The sequence below is a fragment of the Narcine bancroftii genome, chromosome 2 (assembly GCF_036971445.1).
Source record: "Narcine bancroftii isolate sNarBan1 chromosome 2, sNarBan1.hap1, whole genome shotgun sequence".
Lineage (NCBI taxonomy): Eukaryota > Metazoa > Chordata > Chondrichthyes > Torpediniformes > Narcinidae > Narcine > Narcine bancroftii.
In genome coordinates, this window is record NC_091470.1 from 238164646 (window position 1) to 238186328 (window position 21683).

Sequence of the window (21683 nt, forward strand, 5' to 3'; positions counted from 1 at the left end):
ACCACTTCGTCAAGGTCCACTTTGGTGTCACCAATGGCGTTTCCATCTTCCAACATGAGATGGACCAGATGGTAGACCAAAATGAGCTGCACGCCACCTTCCCATATCTGGATAATGTCATGATCTGCAGCCACGATCTGCAAGGCCATGATGCGAACCTCCAGAAATGCCTCATCACCACCAAATGGCTGAATGTGAACTATAAATGATAAGTGTGTTTTCCACGCTACCCGACTGTCAATCATTAGTTGTGTCATGGAGAATGGGATCATTGGCTCCAACCCTGACCACATGTGGCCTCTGCTCGTCATCCCCTTTCCCCACAGCCTGAGGGAGGTACCTGGGGTTCTTTTCTTATTATGCCAAGCTGGTTCAAAATTATGCAGATAAAGCCTGTCCCATTATCAGGTCCACTTCCTTCCTCCTTTACAAAATGAAGCACAGGCAGCCTTCTGCTGCATAAAGGAGGACTTCACGGAACACACAACATATGCGCTGGATAAATCTGCCCCTTTCCAAGTGGAGAGTGATGCATCTGACTTCACCCTGACCGCCACCCTTATTCAGGCAGGCCAACATGTTGCCTTTTTCTCCTGCCCACTACAGGGCCCTGAAGTCCTACGTTCCTCTATGAAGAAAGAGGCTCAGGCAATAGTTGAACAGTATGGCACTGAAGGCACTACCTGGCCAGCAGATATTTTACCCTGCTCACAGACAACAGGCCGTGGCATTCATGTTCAACAATAAACAGTGGGGTAAGATAAAGAATGATAAAATTTTGAAAAAGTGGATCGAGCTCTCCACCTACAATTACGACATCCTGTACCAGCTGGGGAAGCTCAACAAACTCTCGGATGCCCTGTCATGAGGCACATATGCCAGCACACAGGTGGATCACCTCAAAGCCCTCCACAAACACCTCTGCCACCCCGGTGTCTTGAGATTTTTTCACTTTATCAAATCTCGGAATCTGCCATATTCCATTCAAGATGTCAGAGACAAGACCAGGGACATCAGGGTTTGTGAGAATGGCAAGCCTCATTTCCACCAACTGGGCAGGGAGCACCTGATAAAAGCCACATGCCCCTTTGAGCACCTGAGCATGGACTTCAAAGGCACCCTTCCCACCACCAACCGCAATACATACTTCCTCATGGTTATCGACAGTATTCGTGGTTCCCCTTTGCCATCCCTGCCCTGACATGACCACCATCACAGTCATTGGGACCCTGCACAACTTCTTTACCCTGTTTAGGTACCCATCCTACATCCACAGCAACAAGAGGTCCACACCAATTCCTTCTGGCTAGCAGTATCGCTAGCAGCAGAAACACGAATTACAACCCCCGGGGGGAACGGGTCAGGTAGAGAGAGAAAATGACACCATGTGTAAGGTCATCCTCCTTGCCTTAAAGTCCAGGGGGCTGACCATCTCTCACTGGGAGGAAGTCCTTCCAGAGGTGCTCCATGCCACTTGATCTCTACTATGTTCTGTCACTAACACTACCTCTCACGAAAGAATTTTCTCCTTCCCCAGGAAGTCCACGTCGAGGACCACCCGACCCTCCTGGCTGACAACTCCAGAACTAGTCCTACTACAAAAACACATGAGAGGCCATAAAACCAACCCCCTGGTTGAAAGGGTTCAGCTCCTCCACGCGAACCCACAAAACGTACAAATAGTTTAACCGGATGGGCGCGACAAAATAGTCTTCTTCCAGGACCTCGCAGACACGGGGGCCCCATTGAGGACCACATTCACCTGGCAGCATCCCCCCACATTCTGTGGACATTCATACATACCACTGCACCCTCACCCCATCCCAGTCAGTCTGGCCGAGCTGTCATGTCCCCAGCAGACCGACACAGCACTGGAGGTCCAAGATAAGACAGTGGCCACAACTCCACAACCGGCGCTCTGCAAGTCAATATGGAAGATCAAGCCACCAGGCTGGCTTAACCTTTAAGACTTTGTGCTTCACATCACCGCACCAGACAATTAAAAAAAAACAAGGGCTGAAAATGGTGAATTATTGTATTCCTGATTGCCTGGTTCAGCCCTGTCTTGTGACTGTACCTGTGGCCCATCCCTATTTAGAACTTATATAAAGCCTCTAACACCTTGACCCTTCCCCAGAAAGCCCGGGTCATGGCACAGGACGAGGTCCTTTACCATTGTGAATAAAAGTCTGTAGATCAGTGACTCAGTGATTTACTGTGCATCACAGGAACTAGGATATCAAAGCAAGGATGCAATGCGGAGGTTTTATAAGGTGTTGTTCAGCCCCCATTTGGAGTATTGCAAGCAGTTTTGGGCTCCATATCTAAGGATGGATGTTCTGGCTTTGGAGAGGATGCAGAGGAAGTTTACGCGAACGATCCCGGGGATGAGCGGGTAACATATAAGGACTGTTTGATGGCTCTGGCCCTGTCATTGCTGGGATTTAGACGGATGAGAAAACAAATTATTGAAGCAAGGTGAATACTGAAAAGGTGGGATTGATGTGGAGATGTTTCCAACTGTAGGTGATTCCAACGCCAGAGTGAGTGTTCCTTCAGTACAGAGATGAGGAGAATTTTTCAGTCAGGTGGTTAGTGAATATAAACTGTTCATGCATTTATCACACCTTTCCAAAAACAGAATGTTTTTTCTCTGTGTTCATATGAGCAATCTGATCAAGCAATTCAAATGCTGATATTTGGAGAATTGGCAGTATATGGCATTTTAAAAGCATTTATGTTTTTTTTTACACACATAATAGATAATTCCCAACAGAACTTGAAATGTTTCAGTTTATTGATTTGAGATTTTGTGTCTGGTGCATTGCATGTCTGACAATACCTGTCATTTTTAATATCTCCATGATCAGAATTAAAGCAAGACAAAATGCAAATATTAAATATATGTCAATCTATCTTTTGCAGCTAACATGGCCTGATGGCTCAGTTATGTTTCTAAAAGTGAAATATACCCAAAGCAGAGCAAAATCCCCACATCTAATTCATGTAATTTAGACTAAATAGCGTATGCTGGCATTTTCATTCCGCTGTAAAACTCTGTGCCAGATCTAAAGGAGCTCAAAGGAGGTGAAGAAAAAGTTATGTTCTCAGCCTGGAGATATAGAGAATGGTACTAACTGTATAAAGACATTAAGTTTTTAAGTTTAATGTTTAAGAATACTTATTAGAATTTTGTTGCAATCTCAAGTTGGTTTGCTAATTTATATATTTTAAACATTTCACTGGTTTTGAAAAGAGTTTTAAATTATTGAGAATTTTTTTGCCTATAAGATGTTTTGTTTTAATTATTGACTCCTGACTTTGATACATGCTGTATCAGAAATATTAAATTTTTAAATAATATTTAAGGACTGAACAGCTTTAGCTCAGCTTGGGCCTGTTTAGCTTGCTGTCAATTTTCACTCACTCACTTTGTGAGTGGAGCTTCCTTTGGCCACTTCAGATGATGACATGTCGGTGTAAACTCTCACAGTGGTGAATTCTGCTGGGAGTTTCTGCGTATTCCTGCGGGGAGTATCACCAGAGGAAAGATTAGTAGTGGACCAGCATTATCCTGTACACATCAAAGAGAACGATGCATCCAAAGTTCCACCAATCACCCCAATCATTTGTTGTAACTGTTATTTATCTTTTCCAATGTTACCTCTCAAATTTAAAAAAATTAAAAAGAAACAATTTCATCATCGCCAGAGTTATTTAGGTTTTGGCAACAGAAATAAGTTGCTAGTCAGCAAATACCATAAGAAGTAATGTAATGAAAATGTGGATTCCAGGTAGAAAATTATAATTATTTTTATTCACTTCAAAGATGTGGGTGAATTGACAAAGCTGCATTTATCACTCTTTATGAGTTGTTCTGTAGAATTAGTGGAGGCCTTAATTTGAATTGCTTCTTGGTCATTGTATCCATGTCGGTGTATTATTCACAGATTTGCACAATGAGGCTAACTTTTAACAGGCAACTTTGAGTCAATTTTTCATCAAGGACTAAGTGGTGAATTTTCATATTACTGTTAGAATTAGTGACATACATTTAATTTCACGGCATCCTTACTAATGTATCCAAAAAGATTTTGGTAATAAATAAGGCTATATTTTTCTTTGAACTTTAATTGCCTTGCAAAAAGAAATAACATATTTCTTTATGACCTCAATTTGCTTCAAAGGCAAATGAAACATTCTTGAGCACAGTTAGTGCTGCATGTGATGCCTGTTCCATCCAACCATGATGGACAAAACCTTCATTGTGTTCAGACATCAACTAAAAGCAGATATATCAGTGAATTTGCTTCTTCTGGAATAGGTTTGGTTGTCACAAGGCACAAATGAAATAATGGATGTACTTGTTCAGGTGGAACTTAATTTTCTGGAATATAGAAACCACAGCAGGTACAGGTAATGGATGAAACCAACATGCATACTTGATGGACAAAAGAAGGATCACTCATTGTTGACTGCTTCCTGCCATCTCTTACCAACTGAGATAAGCTCTGCTTTCTGCATTGCATTTAGAAACAGTCTTGGCTGTGAATCAGAAGATTCTACAATCAAATCCCATACCAAAGTATTTTGCCATTAACCTGTTCTAATTGCCCATTGTAAATCATCATTTAAGCCATGCATTTAAACAGGTGAATGAAGATCCTCAATGAAAATATATTTCTTTGTTCAAAAATAAATTGACATGTTTCAGAAATCAGTCCACAATTCATGTAGAATGAAGGAAGTTGAAATAGTTCTTCTTGGAAAATGTTCATTGATGTCTTTTGCAATCTCATTTGGATTGAAAATGGAGGTGAATGCGGAGAGAAATGCAATTACAGAGAGGGTGTGCCACTTATAAAACCTGAAATCTTCCTCAATATAATTCACAATATTTCTCAGTTTCTCAGATATCATTACGACTTCGGAAACCATTTGACCTGTCAGGTCAGTTCTCAGAATATTCAATCAGTCCAATTCCACTACATATTCTTTATCGGTAACCTATTCTTACCAGCATGCCAGTCAACTGTATCCCCTTTTTCTCCTACCACTCACTGACACTTAGGGTAATTTCCAGGAGTCAGTAACCTATCAGCTGATCATTAGATGGAAAACGAGGCTAGAGCACCTGGAGTCAACCCACACAGTCATAGGGAGAGTGTGCAAAATCCACACAGATAGCACAATAGATACAAATTGAAAGGTCTATGCAGCTGAAGGCAGCTGCCCTGACTGCTTGCACCACTATGCTGCCAAGTTGAAAATTAATTGTGCATTTCTTCAAACCTCAGGGGTGTGGCTCTCAGAAGGTTTTATCAATCAACATTAAAGTGACTGTGAATTAAACAAGAAAACCAGCAGATGCTGGGGTCCCATGCAATTCAGAAATGTGTTGGAGAATCTCAAAAGGTCATGTATCATCCATTGAAAGTAAAACCAATCAATGTTATGGGCCTAAGCCCTTCATTGCATATCTGGTGGAGAGAAAAAAAACAGGTAGACACCTGAATGAAAGGAGGGGGAAAAGGAGAGGAGAGGAGGGAGGAAGGGGGAGCTATACAAATAAGGGCTCCTTGATAATGCCCGATAAAACTTACTTTCCCCTCACTTTTGTATATTTCATGTGGGAGCTATGGCTCCCCTCAGCCTCGATACATCCTAACAGCCTTAGAAACTTGTAAACATCTCTTCAAATCCGTTAAATATCAAAAGGTAGAAAGGGTCTTAAATCTCAAATCTGCCTACCTGTTGCAATTTATGGTTACACAGTTACTTTTTTAACCATCTCAAGCCTCACTTGTATTGACTACTGTTCAGTGAACTAATCACATTCACATGGATAATAGACTTATTATTGTATAATAATCTACAACCTACAGTACAAGATAAGTTGCAGTAAAAAAAGCACTGAGTATTAATTTTCTATTGAACCAAAACTTTGAAAATATCATGAAGCTGTAGAGCTCGTCGAAAGAACCAAAGACTTGTTGATCCAAACCAAGGCTTTTATTAGCAAAAGACCGGAGCTCTTCACAGGTGGCCGACCAGTCCGGAATGATCCGACCTGGCTAGGGACACAACCCTTTAAGGCCCAGACAATAGGTGTGGCTTAGCTCTCAGCCAATCGCTGTAAGCACAGTCTAGATACAGTAACTATATACACTATGTACATTGGTGATAGATCTGTACTATCACATTCACCCCTTCTTGGAGAATTGACCCTGGGAAAAAAAACAAAAACGAGGGAGAGAATGAAAAGGAAGGGGTAGGTCAAGGACTGTAGCGGTCAGGGGGTCTGACCATCCGGCGTGACCGCCGTGGTGCCGGGATTGGGGTCGCTGGAGTGGTGTCGCCAGCGGGCTCATCGGGTGCGACTGCTCCGTCGCTCAATTCCCCAGTCGTTTTGTCGGCAGGGTGGCCCGAGTCATTGGGGAGCTGTTGGTCCTTCTGTTGCGGCACGGGGCCTGGAGCATAAGGAGTTGGGGGGTTTGCTGGGTCTACCGCGTCCTGAGCTAGGGCCCGCACCGAAACAGTGTCCTCCCGCCCGTCTGGGAACTCCACGTATGCGTAATGTGGGTTCGCGTGGAGTAGAGTCACTCGGTCGACCAAGGGGTCGTTCTTTGAGTGCCGGACGTGGCGTCGCAAAAGGACGGGGCCAGGGACGGTGAGCCATGCCGGTACAGTGGTTCCCGATTCGGATTTCCTCGGGAAAAGGAACATCCTTTCGTGGGGGGTGGCATTTGTTGCAGTACATAGGAGGGAGCGGATGGAGTGTAAGGCACTAGTGAGAACCTCCTGCCAGTGAGAGGTGGGGAGACCTTTAGACCGGAGAGCCAGTGTAACCGCTCTCCATATGGTGGCATTCTCCCTCTCGACCTGGCCATTACCGCGTGGGTTATAGCTCGTGGTCCTGCTTGAAGCAATACCACACTCCAGAAGGTACTGTTGCAGCTCTGCACTCATGAATGAGGACCCCCTATCACTGTGGATGGAATTGGGGTACCCGAAGATGGTGAAAATACTGTGAAGGGCCTGTATCACTGAGGTGGCAGTGGTGTCTGGGCAGGCCACAGCGAATGGGAAGCGGGAGTATTCGTCGATGGCCGTAAGGATGTAGGTATTACGGTTGGTCGACGGTAGGGGTCCCTTAAAGTCTACGCTAAGACGCTCGAAGGGGCGGGTGGCTTTGATGACGTGGGAGTTATCCGGACGGAAGAAGTGGGGCTTGCATTCGGCGCACACCGAACAGGCTCGGGTCATGGAGCGGATCTCCTCAACTATGTAGGGTAAGTTGCGCGCCTTGACAAAGTGAGCAAACCTAGTGACCCCTGGATGACAGAGCGCCTCATGGAGTTTCCGTAGTCTGTCCATCTGTATGCTGGCGCACGTCCCCCTGGAGAGCGCGTCAGGCGGGTCGTTGAGCTTACCAGGCCGGTACAGGATGTCATAGTTAAAGGTGGAGAGTTCGATTCTCCATCTGGCGATTTTGTCGTTTTTTATCTTACCACGCTGGGTGTTGCTGAACATGAAGGAGACCGCGCGTTGATCAGTCAACAGTGTAAAGCGCATCCCAGCGAGGTAATGTCTCCAACGACGTACCGCTTCAACTATGGCCTGGGCCTCCTTCTCGATCGAGGAGTGTCTACTCTCCGGACCCTGGAGGGTTCTGGAGAAGAAGGCTACAGGCCGACCGGCCTGGTTCAAGGTGGCTGCCAGGGTGAAGTCGGATGCATCGCTCTCGACTTGAAACGGGACAGACTCATCGATCGCGTGCAGCGTCGCAGCAGCGATGTCAGATTTGATTCGATCGAAAGCCGCTGTGGCTTCGGTCGAGAGGGGAAAAGAGGTGGTCTTGATAAGAGGACGTGCCTTGTCGGCGTAGTTTGGAACCCATTGGGCGTAATACGAGAAAAGGCCCAGGCAGCGTTTGAGAGCTTTCTGGGTATGTGGGGGGGGTAAGTCCATTAAGGGACGCATGCGGTCAGGATCTGGCATGACTATCCCATTTTCCACCACACAACCTAGAATAGCGAGTCGTGTGGTCCGGAAAACACACTTGTCCAAATTGTAAGTCAGGTTTAGCTGACGGGCAGTTTGAAGAAATTTGTCTAGGTTGGCGTCATGGTCCTGCATGTCGTGGCCGCAGATGGTGATATTGTCCAGATACGGGAAGGTAGCGGTTAGCCCGTTCTGGTCCACCATCCTGTCCATTTCCCGCTGGAAGACCGCGACACCATTTGTGACCCCGAATGGTACCCTGAGAAATTGATATAGCCGCCCATTCGCTTCAAAGGCCGTGAATGGTCGGTCCTCGCAGCGGATCGGGAGCTGGTGGTAGGCCGAACGTAGGTCAATAGTGGAGAAAATGCGGTAATGGGCGATCTGGTTCACCACATCCGTGATGCGTGGCAGGGGGTACGCATCCAGGAGTGTGAAGCGGTTAATGGTCTGGCTATAGTCGACCACCATCCGTAGTTTTTCCCCATTCTTGACAACCACCACCTGGGCTCTCCAGGGGCTTGAACTGGGTTCGATGATGCCCTCATCCAGCAATCTACGCACCTCACTCCTAATGAATTGCCTGTTTTCGTAACTATATTGCCGACTTTTGGTGGCCACAGGCTTCCAGCCAGGGGTGAGGTTTGCGAAGAGTGCTGGCAGGGCAATCCGGAGTGTGGAAAGGCCGCAGGATTGGCCCCGGGGCACGGGGGCGGGTTGCTCGGGTGCTTCGGGAGTGGGGCGATGGCAGACCGAGAGGGGGGCGTGGGGTCCCCCAAAGTGTAGGGACACCGTTTGGAACTGACACTGGAAGTCTAATCCCAGCAACACTGGGGCGCACAATTGGGGAAGGACGAATAATTTAAAGTGGGTGACCGTCACGCCCTGTACTTCCAGCGTGGCGATGCAATACCCCTTTATCCCAGTCAAGTGCGACCTCGTCGCTAATGAGATCCTCTGGGTAGTGGGGATAATGTCAAGTCCCCAACGGAGGGCCAGATCTGGCTGGATAAAACTGTCAGTTGACCCAGAGTCAAATAAGCAATTGGTGTAGTGTCCATGCACTTTAATCAGTTCCATTGCTCTGGTGAGGGGATGAGAGCATTGCTGGTTTAATGTTATTGAAGCAGTTGACAGGCGAGTTTTGCGCGATGACGTCACGCAACGGGATGACGTCACGCAACGGGATGACGTAGTCAACGCTCGAGGAGCAGGTTGGAGAACCTCCCGGAAGTGCTGTTGTGGCGGGTGAATGGTAAGTAGTGGGGTTTGTAGTTGCTCGCATTCGGCGGTCGGGCCCTGGCGGTCGTCAGTGATGGACGCTAGGGTGAGCACCTGGTTGGCCGCGGGGGTGGCTGCGGCGGCGGTAGCGTCGGCCCCGGGGGTGTCTGTGGCGGCGGCAGCAGCGGCGTCGGCCCCGGGGGTGTCCGTGGCGGCGGCAGCAGCGGCTGTAGCGTCGGCCCCGGAGGTGTCCGTGGCGGCGGCAGCAGCGGCGGTAGCGTCGGCCCCGGGGATGTCCGTGGCGGCGGCGGCAGCAGCGGCGGTAGCGTCGGCCCCGGGGGTGTCCGTGGCGGCGGCAGCAGCGGCGGCGGTCTTCTTTGGCTTGGCTTCGCGGACGAAGATTTATGGAGGGGGTAAAAAGTCCACTTCAGCTGCAGACTCGTTTGTGGCTGACAAGTCCGATGCGGGACAGGCAGACACGATTGCAGCGGTTGCAGGGGAAAATTGGTTGGTTGGGGATGGGTGTTGGGTTTTTTCCTCCTTTGCCTTTTGTCAGTGAGGTAGGCTCTGCGGTCTTCTTCAAAGGAGGTTGCTGCCCGCCAAACTGTGAGGCGCCAAGATGCACGGTTTGAGGCGATATCAGCCCACTGGCGGTGGTCAATGTGGCAGGCACCAAGAGATTTCTTTAGGCAGTCCTTGTACCTTTTCTTTGGTGCACCTCTGTCACGGTGGCCAGTGGAGAGCTCGCCATATAACACGATCTTGGGAAGGCGATGGTCCTCCATTCTGGAGACGTGACCCATCCAGCGCAGCTGGATCTTCAGCAGCGTGGACTCGATGCTGTCGACCTCTGCCATCTCGAGTACTTCGACGTTAGGGATGTAAGCGCTCCAATGGATGTTGAGGATGGAGCGGAGACAACGCTGGTGGAAGCGTTCTAGGAGCCGTAGGTGGTGCCGGTAGAGGACCCATGATTCGGAGCCGAACAGGAGTGTGGGTATGACAACGGCTCTGTATACGCTTATCTTTGTGAGGTTTTTCAGTTGGTTGTTTTTCCAGACTCTTTTGTGTAGTCTTCCAAAGGCGCTATTTGCCTTGGCGAGTCTGTTGTCTATCTCATTGTCGATCCTTGCATCTGATGAAATGGTGCAGCCGAGATAGGTAAACTGGTTGAACACTTCCAATCTCTTTTCAGTGCCAACCGCTCAGTCCAAGATTCCGCCCTGCTCCAGCTCCCTCAACAGCCCCTAAGGCTAGAGCTGGATGAGGTTCCCACCCTGGATGAGACATATAAGGCAATCGAACAGCGGCGGCGGTAGTGTCAAGTGTTCCGCACGGGGGCGAGAGGCAGGCCATCACCATGGTTGCGACGGTGGGTTGCCCCTTCCGGTTTCGGCGTCTCCGTGACGTCAGGCGTTGCCGTGCAGGGGAGCCCTCGCTCTCATTGGACGAGAGCTCTGGGGAAGAAGAGTTTGAATGGGATAGTGGCGGTTGAGCTTCACACGAGGCACTGTGTTTGCTGGCGGCCATTTTAGACCTACAGACTGCAGCAAAGTGGCCCTTTTTAAGGCACTTCTGGCACCTGGCTTTTCTTGCTGGGCACTGGGATCTGCTGTGCTTGTCCCTCCCGCAGAAATAACATTTTGTGTTCGCAGGGGGCAGGGTAGCAGCAGCCGACAGGCCGTCAGGGGTAGGGTAGAAGGGCACTCTACTCACATCAGAACGAGGGGTCCAGTCCCTAGAGAGCTCGGTGGACTTTAAGGCTGCATCCTCCATTGTGATTGCAATCCGGGCCACGTCCTCTAGTTTTTCTACCCCTTGTTCGAGCCTCACTTCGTTCGATCGGAGCCCGGCCACATAGGCATCCCGGACGAGGTCGCTAGTGATCTCGGCAGCAGTTTTGTCCACACAGTTACAGTCCTTGCCCAATGCCTTTAATACTTGTAAATATGCCCTGCTGGACTCGCCGGGCTGTTGCTTCCTCGACGCAAGCATGAGCCGGGCATGAACTCTGTTCACCGGTTGATCATACAGTTCCTTCAGTACCTTTATGGCTGCGGTGTAAGTGGTCTCATCCTGGATGTTCTCGTAGACTCTCAAGGACACCATAGACAGCAATGCTGTTAGACGCTGGTTATCCTCCTCTACCTGAATGAATCTCAGGAAGTTTTCAGTTCAGCAGCCAGAACTTAAAGGCTTTGAAGGCTGTAGCTGACTGTGGGTCGATATCAAGTTTGTCTGGCCGAGTTAAACGCTCCATCCCTTTCAAAAAAAATTCTTTTTGCTAATAAAATTGTAGAGCTCGTCGAAAGAACCAAAGACTTGTTGATCCAAACCAAGGCTTTTATTAGCAAAAGACCGGAGCTCTTCACAGGTGGCCGACCAGTCCGGAATGATCCGACCTGGCTAGGGACACAACCGTTTAAGGCCCAAACAATAGGTGTGGCTTAGCTCTCAGCCAATCGCTGTAAGCACAGTCTAGATACAGTAACTATATACACTATGTACATTGGTGATACATCTGTACTATCACAGAAGCGTTGATAAAGTCATCAAAATGGAAGATAAATAAAGGCATAGCATCATTGCAATCTAAGTATTTTGCAATTCAGGAGTAACAAATTCTTGAAAGAGTGTAGTTCCAAGGAGATTTTAGGGTTCAAATTCATTTTTTCTTCATCACAAAAAATTGTTTTTTTTTTCTTGCATTCACCAATATTGGTGGGGGTGGGGGGGTTGTGGTGCACTATCGAACAGAAACAAACACACAAAACATAAATTCTGTTCTACAGGCTTTATTCAGTATAACCTTCCACAGAGCTGGCTGTGAGAATGCTGTTGCAGGCACTGAGTCTGGCTTCGAAGGGCCTGATCTAGCTTATATCCTGGAGGGTGATTGGCAGCCGACCGGGTGGGTCTTGGTCCATTCAGTTTGGCTGATTGACAGCTGGCCCTTGTCCTCCAGTGCACAGGTTGCCCCATGCAGTAGGCTAGTGGTGTATCACCACAGGGGTTAATAGTGATCATCTCAAGTAGAATACACTTGAAAATGTGCTTTGTGAAAAAACACATTGATGTGTCAAATGTCTGCAAGGAATCTGATTTGAATACCATGATAATTTTAAAATGGCACAAACACATTTATTGATATGATTCATCTGCATAAATCAGTTTATTTGTAACTTAAACTGAGACAAAAACAGATTGATTACTTTCGTTCTTGGTTGACTTTGTTTTAAATTTAGACATACATTGCAGCCCATGAGTCCGTGCCTCCTACTTTACACCCCATTAACCACATTTTGTACAGAGGGAGAAAACCAGAGCCCCAGGAGAAAACCCACACAATCACAGGGAGAACGTACCAACTCCTCACATACACCGCAGAATTCAAACTCCGGACCGCAACCGATTGCTGGCACAGTAAAGCTGCTACACTTATCATTATAAGAAGCTTTTAAAAAGGTTTACCATACATTGCTTTCTTTCTTAAAACAAGACTCTTAATTTGCTCTTCAAGTCATCAACTATTATCAAATTATTTCAAAGACTGCTCTGATTTCTGCTCTTGATCAGGCATTAGCCAGATGTGTGCTTATTATAAGTAATCTATTAGCCACCGCCATTGACCACCGTCAGTGGGCTGATCTCGCCTCCAACCGTGCATCTTGGCACGTCACAGTTCGGCGGGCAGCAACCTCCTTTGAAGAAGACCGCAGAGCCCACCTCACTGACAAAAGACAAAGGAGGAAAAACCCAACACCCAACCCCAACCTACCAATTTTCCCTTGCAACCGCTGCAACCGTGTCTGCCTGTCCCACATCGGACTTGTCAGCCACAAACGAGCCTGCAGCTGATGTGGACATTACCCCTCCATAAATCTTCGTCTGCGAAGCCAAGCCAAAGAAAGATTAGCGAAACCTCTGCTAGCCCAGTGAAATTCAGAGTTTCAAGCCAGACATGATTTTAACAAACTACTCCATGACTTTCAATTTCAAAAGAAATCTGGTTTCTCCTGTCCACACATAAATAATAACAATTACAATGCAATTATTTGGATGATTAAAAGCAATATTTCTTCTCCAGCAAAAGGCATAAGGTGTTGGAAAACTTGGCTATTTAGACAGCATCTGTGGAAATTGAGTGCAATTGGGCAACACAGGCGAGTGGGCTGGAAAGGCGTGTTACCATGGTTTATGTCTAAATGTAAAATTTAGAAATAGGGTTGATGTTTCATATTGAAGACATTTTTTTTCAGCACTGAGAAGAAAAACAAATTGCAAAAAGTTAGGGGGAGGGATGGCTAGTAAATAAGAACTGCCTCTGATTAGGTGATGCCGGAGATATTGGGGGAATGGGTTATTAATGGAGACAGTTAAAGAGTGCTGAAGAATTGTGATTTGTTGCACAGAAGCGGTTAGGATGTGCAAATCGAAAGGGAAAATAAAAACAAAATAAAACTGAACCACTATTTCAGATGGATAACTTACAGAAGAAATGGTCAGTTCTGATAAAGGACTTCCAACGATAAATCAAGAATGTTCTCTTTTCCCGATAATTGATCCCTGATTTTCTGAGTGCACCCAGATTTTGTTCAAAGAATCTGAATTTTTATTTTCTATACTTTCTTCTCAAGTTTATCATAATTAAAGTGCAATTAAAATCTAGAAGCAGTAGGTAGTATTAGGTCAATTGGTAGTCAAAGATAATGCGGCACATGTTTCCTTGTCCACGTTTGTCTGTCACCAATGTGCTCTGGTACTGTGACTACATCAAAATGTTATTACATCCATAGGTACACCAAACAGAGAGAAACAGTTTGAAGAGATGTAATGGGTTTCTTCTCAGCATGCTGACGGAGAATGTAAACATTTTTGGGTTGCACACTTAACGTACTGATATGTATATTTCACACTTGTGTTAACAGAGCTTTAGGGAAAATTTGATCCACATCACTAACCCATTCCCTGAAGCTGCTTTAATAAAATCAGTGTTCGTCTTTCAATATTACATCCTCAGCAAAGATCCTTTGGGTCTCTGTGCCCTCAGGCAAAGCAGAAATGACACATTTGCACGTTGAGCAAGCTCCATCTTTTTCCCAAGCTGAACGTCATTTTTAACAAGATGCAAACAAGGATTTTCCCTGTACTGGTTAATATTTTCATTTTGCTTCAAAGCTGGGGGGGGGGGGGGGATGTTAATTATATCATAAGACAAGTAATTTGACTATTTTGATCTTTAAATTTTAGGTGTTTTATGCTCAGTGGTCACCAGCATGCTCAATAGCACATTACAGCTGCATCAGCAGAATCGGTGGCCAGTGAACTAAAAATCAATGTTTTCCTTCTAAATTGCATTCAAAGATTTAAGAATTAACATTAGCTGCAAAATGTGGCCCACAAAAATGGTTCAGATGTTCATCGCCTCCTTTTATCACCTCAAAAGACAACTTTGAACGTCAAATAAAGGCCACCATCCAATGCATTATGGCATTGTTCCAGGAATAGGGAAAGGAATTTAAGTTGATAGCAGGACACCTGAAAATGCTAATGTCGCGAGATAACCAAACCGACACAATAAAGCAAGTGCTTTGAAAAGTGATTCTCACATTCACTTATTTAACATTCAACAAGAATGGTTCCAATTTTAACTCTCACTGCTTGCTCTATTTCAAGAACCAACTTGTTAGAATCACCAATGCTCCTTAACCACCGAGATCTTGCTCTGCCTCCAGGCTCTGATTTTGGACAGCTGGCCAAAGTAAGCAGATAGGATGCCTGGCAGAATGGTAATGTCAAAACTGATTCTGACGATGTGAGGAATTGACAGATATTTTGTGTGAAGAAATTGTTGTTGCTGTGCAACCAGCCCAAGCTACAAGAAAGGTCAGTAAAGGCAAATAGTTTTATTTCATTTGATCTGTAAAATTGGGAGAAGCAGTCACACCCTTCATTAATCATTCCCTTCTCTTTGGCTTGGCTTCGCAGACGAAGATTTATGGAGGGGGTAAAAAGTCCACGTCAGCTGCAGGCTCGTTTGTGGCTGACAAGTCCGATGCGGGACAGGCAGACGGTTGCAGTGGTTGCAGGGGAAAATTGGTTGGTTGGGGTTGGGTGTTGGGTTTTTTCTCCTTTGCCTTTTGTCAGTGAGGTGTGCTCTGCGGTCTTCTTCAAAGGAGGTTGCTGCCCGCCAAACTGTGAGGCGCCAAGATGCACGGTTTGAGGCGTTATCAGCCCACTGGCGGTGGTCAATGTGGCAGGCACCAAGAGATTTCTTTAGGCAGTCCTTGTACCTTTTCTTTGCTGCACCTCTGTCACGGTGGCCAGTGGAGAACTCGCCATATAACACGATCTTGGGAAGGCGATGGTCCTCCATTCTGGAGACGTGACCCATCCAGCGTAGCTGGATCTTCAGCAGCGTGGACTCGATGCTGTCGACCTCTGCCATCTCGAGTACTTCGACGTTAGGGATGAAAGCGCTCCAATGGATGTTGAGGATGGAGTGGAGACAACGCTGGTGGAAGCGTTCTAGGAGCCGTAGGTGGTGCCGGTAGAGGACCCATGATTCGGAGCCGAACAGGAGTGTGGGTATGACAACGGCTCTGTATACGCTTATCTTTGTGAGGTTTTTCAGTTGGTTGTTTTTCCAGACTCTTTTGTGTAGTCTTCCAAAGGCGCTATTTGCCTTGGCGAGTCTGTTGTCTATCTCATTGTCGATCCTTGCATCTGATGAAATGGTGCAGCCGAGATAGGTAAACTGGTTGACCGTTTTGAGTTTTGTGTGCCCGATGGAGATGTGGGGGGGCTGGTAGTCATAGTGGGGAGCTGGCTGATGGAGGACCTCAGTTTTCTTCAGGCTGACTTCCAGGCCAAACATTTTGGCAGTTTCCGCAAAGCAGGACGTCAAGCGCTGAAGAGCTGGCTCTGAATTAATCATTAACTCCCTCCAAAATAGCAACCTTCCTGCAACCCATTAAAAACATGAATGAGTGTGGAACCTTTCATGTCCCTGGATGAGCTGCATCAAAATATTTTACACCCAAAAATATAGACACAGGTGCATTGTATAAAACCACAGCAACCAAAAGCTACACTGGATGTACCACACTTTGCATCATGATATTGATGTAGAAAGTAAAGCATAATGTGCCAACAAATTCTATAACAATTAGTTATTTTGGTGAACAGATCAATAAGGTACTTCAAATGTTGACTCATCCTGTAGGATTTCACATTGTATCCAAATATTGCACTTCTGATAATGCAGTTCTGCCTTGGTAAGGCCCTGGAGTTCGACAGGAAAGTCTGCAGATGCTAGGATTGGAGTATAATACTCAAAAGCACTGGAGAAACTCCAGCAGATCTCATGGCTTTCAATAGAAAGATTTCAATAGAAGGAAAAGGATCAACAACATCTTGGGCCTGAGCCCAAAGGTGCTGGTTGTTGATCCATATTTTTCCCATAAAAGCATGCATATCTGTGGAAAAGAACAAGATAGAAGGAAAAAGGAATGAGCTTTCTTTGGATACCAGAAATGACTAATGTGTTCAAAACAAAATACTTTGTCAATCTAGTGTCTTACAGCTACTGTTAACTGAAGATATGCCATCTTAGCACTGCAAACTGTGAAAAATAATTAAGTTGTTTGACTACATCGACATGAATGTCTTCAATAAATTTATTAATAACAAGCTGAATGCCGACATGCTCCAATTCATATTTCAAATGAATTCTATGAAATGAATACCAGTCAGACTCAGTTGAAATTACTTAAGTCCTCATCTCTTCTCTGGCAAAAGTGAAATAATGCTTTATGGAAAAGAAGGAAGGGTCACCATTAAACACCTACAAGCAGTGATTGAACAACATTGAATGGAGAATGTTATGGAATACACACCAGTTCCAAGTTATTCAACATGTGCACCTTCTAACAGTGAATCACAAAGACTTTATGACAAAGGCATGGAACATCAAAACTCATTAGTTTCCAAGCAACAAGATGTTTTTAAAGATGAAAGAAGTTCAAAGTCATTTTGCACTTTTAAATTGACCATAATATTCCAACATATTAATGTGTGGGGATGGAAAATATTCTGACTAATTGGACCTTTACAGAGGAGGTTGTAATGAAAGGTAAAGATGAGAGGTGATGCAGATGATCTCAAAATATAAACAATGATATATTCCTCAATATCCAGTCTGATTTTACCCTCTGTATGTATTTACCCTGCAGGAGACAGTGAATACTTGTTAGGTTATATACAGAAAAAGCCATGTACAGTATTATGACTATATTTTCAAACCTGTTTAGATAATTCGAGTGGCTATGCATACCTTTCAAATTCTAAGAGGAACGAAGGCAAGGCTTCATAAGGTACATAGTGCAGAAGTTATTGTTCAGGGATAAGTTCATTTGATTTATTATTGTTTTGATTTGATTCATTATCAATCCATTTGGAGGCTGGTATGTTGTCTCAGTCCTAATCTATCAAAAAAAAAGTGAATAATTTTCAATTGCACAATTCCGAAAATAGTTAAGAATGATACAATCTGCCATTGTTCTCATGGGCACTCAATCATTTTTTTGGAATGTTATTCAAACATTTATAGTTCCCTAACAAATATTTAATGCATATCACATTATATGGAATGTCATTATTAAATTATTTGGTTGATTTTTTTTAATTATCCTAAAAATAATTAATATGTTATTTTAATTCTGAAAGTGAAATGTGTTATAGATGATGAATAGGCTATTAGGGTAAAATAATTGCAATTGCTTACACTGTGTTGCCCTATGGAAGTCACATTTCACTCTCCACAGACCATTGACAGCTCTTCTGTTGAGGTCATCAAGACTACCAAATTCATTGGTGTGCACTTGGTGGAAAATCTCACCTGGTCCCTTAACACCAGCTGCATAGCCAAGAAAGCCTAGCAGCGCCTCTACTTCTTGCAAAGACTGAGGGAAGTTCATCTCCCACTTTCCTTCCTCACTACATCCGACAGAGAATGTATTGAGAGCATTCTGAGCAATTGCATCACTGCCTGGCTTGGAAGCTATGCCACCTCAGACAGTAAGATCCTGCAGAGGATAGTGAAGTCAGCAGAAAAAGATCATTGGGGAAATCTCTTCCTACCATGATGGACATCTACAGCACTCAAAGCACATGGAAAACAATAAACATTGTGAAGGACTCCACACACTCCTCGTAAACATTTTTCCCTTCTGCCATCTGGCAGGAGGTACCCCAGCATTCGGGGCCCTTATGTCCACAGTAGGCAACAGTTTTTGTCCACCAAACCATCTGCCTCCTGAACTTCCAGATTATATGTGGATAGTGTACCATGGACTTTTATTGTATATGTCTTAATATTTAAACTTATATTTATATGAATCTGCTTCCTGGTCCTGGAGAAATGCTATTTCATCTTTTCCGTGCAATCCTTGGTATGAACAACAAATAAAGGCAACTTGACTTGATTTTAGAGTACTGGCATGGGTTCAAATGAGTGATGGTACCTTCCTCCCTTCTACAACAGTGGCTGTGACTACCCTGATGTTGCTCTAGTGATGTTGCATCATTGAATCCAATGGGGCATTGCAATCTTCTGCAGGTTTCCTAGCTTGAAGGCTAAAGAGGGTCTCTGCTAAGCCCCTGCAAGTTGAAATTGCTGATCCCAGTCAGGTTTTCCCAATGGAAAACAATGGCAGAAGCTAACATGGTGAGTGAAGTTATTTTACATTGCAATTTTAAATTAGTCTCAATGTTGTTGAACCCAAAATAAAATATTGCAGCTGCTTGAAATCTGAATAAAAATAATTTTAAAAATTGTTATTTATGGTATAGTCAGCATAGTAATTAGCGCAATGGATTTGAATCTGGTGCTGTCTATGAGGAGTTTGACCTTTCTCCCCATGTCTGTATGGGATTTTCTTGGGGTGCTCCACTTTCCTCCCACCATTCAAAATATGCAAGGGGTTTTAGATGTAGTATATGGTCGGAATGCCTAAAGAAATCTCTTGGTGCCTGCCACATTGACCACAGCCAGTGGGCTGATATCGCCTCAAACCGTGCATCTTGGCGCCTCACAGTTCGGCGGGCAGCAACCTCCTTTGAAGAAGACCGCAGAGCCCACCTCACTGACAAAAGGCAAAGGAGGAAAAACCCAACACCCAACCCCAACCCACCAATTTTCCCCTGCAGCCGCTGCAACCGTGTCTGCCTGTCCCGCATCGGACTTGTCAGCCACAAACGAGCCTGCAGCTGACGTGCACATTTACCCCCTCCATAATTCTTCGTCCACGAAGCCAAGCCAAAGAAAAGATGGTCAGCATAGGCTCGTAGGCCAGAAAGCCCGGTAACCATGCAGAATGTCTAGAGGTAAAATGTATTAATGGTGTGAGTATTTATTAATTCTTAACTACCAGGCAAATTTGTTAATAGAGAAAGAGAGCTGATATTTCTGATTGATCTATCGTCGGAATTGGGGAATAATTCAGGACAGGAATTGTTACAAGTTGCAAAGAAAGAGGGTAGAAAAGAGAACATGAGGGAATATTGCTGGTGTTAGCTGAAGGAGGGAGGTACAGGCCAGTATCAAAAAAGTAGGTGTGTAAATAAGATGAGATAATTGGATTAATGAAAGCTGAAATTGTTAGTGAGGCAGGAGGAATAACTGCTTAACGGACATTGGTGTACTCAGTGTTGAAAGGAGAAGCTAGTCATATGCCTAGTCAAAGTATAAGGTGTTGTTCTTCAACCGTATATTAGATTTAATTGAAACACCATGGGATATCAAAATTGGATAGACTCAATGGCAGTGGGATGAAAAATTAAAGACTCAGGAAATTGGAAACTTTGGATCATACTTCCAGATTGCATGGAAGTGTTCAGCACAGAGCACCCGATCTGTTTTGGGTTCTCCAATGTTGAGAAGATAACAGTGTGACCATTGTAAGTAGTCCAGTAGATTGGATCATGGAATAATAGTGTTGAATGTATATATCTTTAGCGTTAAATATTAAATCAAAATCAATTATTTTGAACAGATTCCAAGTTGTGACAAAATTTTCATTAATGTCAAAGGAATTCATTGGCACTTCATTACCTGGGCACACTGAGACCTCTGAATGCGCAAGGGTTATGGCACTTGGGTCCACTGTCTGTGTTGAGGTAGCCACCACACTGCACTCTGCCATACCAAAGTACCAGAAGCTGAACTTGCAGTGGAACACTTGTGCCTGCAGGCAGGAAACAATCTCAGGGCAACAGGAAATCTGTCTCAATATGTTTTCATATTGCATTTAGCATCCATTGTGTATATTTGTAAAGGTCCTGGCGATAAAGCAAAATTACAGCAGCGAATTGTTTCCTGTATTCAAAAATCAAGTGCTTCAAAGTTTAGTTTATGTTTTTACATTTTCAGAAAATATTGGTTTGTATGATGTATTGCATGGTTAAATGGTTTTATGGAGCAATAAAATCAAATTTGGCATCTGATAAACAAGTGTTCAGATGGGGGAAAGTAAGGTCAGCAAATGCAGGATTTTGGTGACATGTACTTTAGCTGTTTTAATTGGAAGTTGACTTGGCTTGTGATTGTCAGTTGATTCTAAAATATAAAGTTCAATGTGTCCTTTGTATGATATAGTGAAGTCAGCTTTCTGATTAGTTGGTTAATGCATAGAAACAACTCCAGAGAATGATGCTGCTCTTATAAAACACATTCTCATCTCCCCCTTGGGAATAAATTCTGCTCTCCACTTTATAAGTGAAAAATAAATATAAACAATTTATCAGGATCCAAGCCATACAGCAGAATTGGAATAAAAGTTAGTCCATTCTGTTTGGACTACCCCATTCACATTGAGTGCTTGTACGTAATTTTCAAAAGGTTGGATGCAGGTACAACAGATAATCAAAAAAAGGCTAATGGAATGTCGATAAAGACAAGAGTGTTATTTCCATGAGTAGGTGAGACTAGAACTAGTGGACATAGCCTCAAGTTGCAGGGGAATAGATTTAGGATGAAAATAAGGAGGAACTGCTTTGCCATGAGAGTAGTGAATCTGAAGAATTATCTGCCCAAAGCAGGAGAGGCCACCTCATTAAAAATATTTAAGGCATAGTTAGTTTTTGTTTAGTAGGGAAGGATTACAGGGAAAGGCATGTCCGGCGCCGGCAGCCGCTGCCCCGACGTCCCACGCCGGGGGGGCAGGGACAGCAGAGAGGGGGGCTGACAGGCAGCGGACTTCAGGGCAGGGGCGGCCGGCATGGGGCACTATGACATATATGCATATGCATCTGTTCCGCGACTCAGCTGTAATGCGGTATGAAATCTTGGACCCCAACTACCGCGTTCTAACGAGGTTTTACTGTAGGTGGCACTGTCCATGATCTTATTGAATGGCGAAGCAGGTTTGACGAGCTAGATGGCCTGTTACTACTTATTA

At 44.9% G+C, this 21683-nt stretch overlaps 1 long non-coding RNA gene across 1 annotated transcript; it reads left to right on the top strand.

The window, feature by feature from the left end:
• The first annotated feature begins 17252 nt into the window (after positions 1-17252).
• LOC138752640 (uncharacterized) lies at positions 17253-18935 on the top strand. The gene is made up of 3 exons (XR_011350799.1): positions 17253-17359; positions 17538-17600; positions 18770-18935. It is a non-coding gene; the product is annotated as an uncharacterized lncRNA (long non-coding RNA).
• The last annotated feature ends 2748 nt before the right edge of the window (positions 18936-21683 follow it).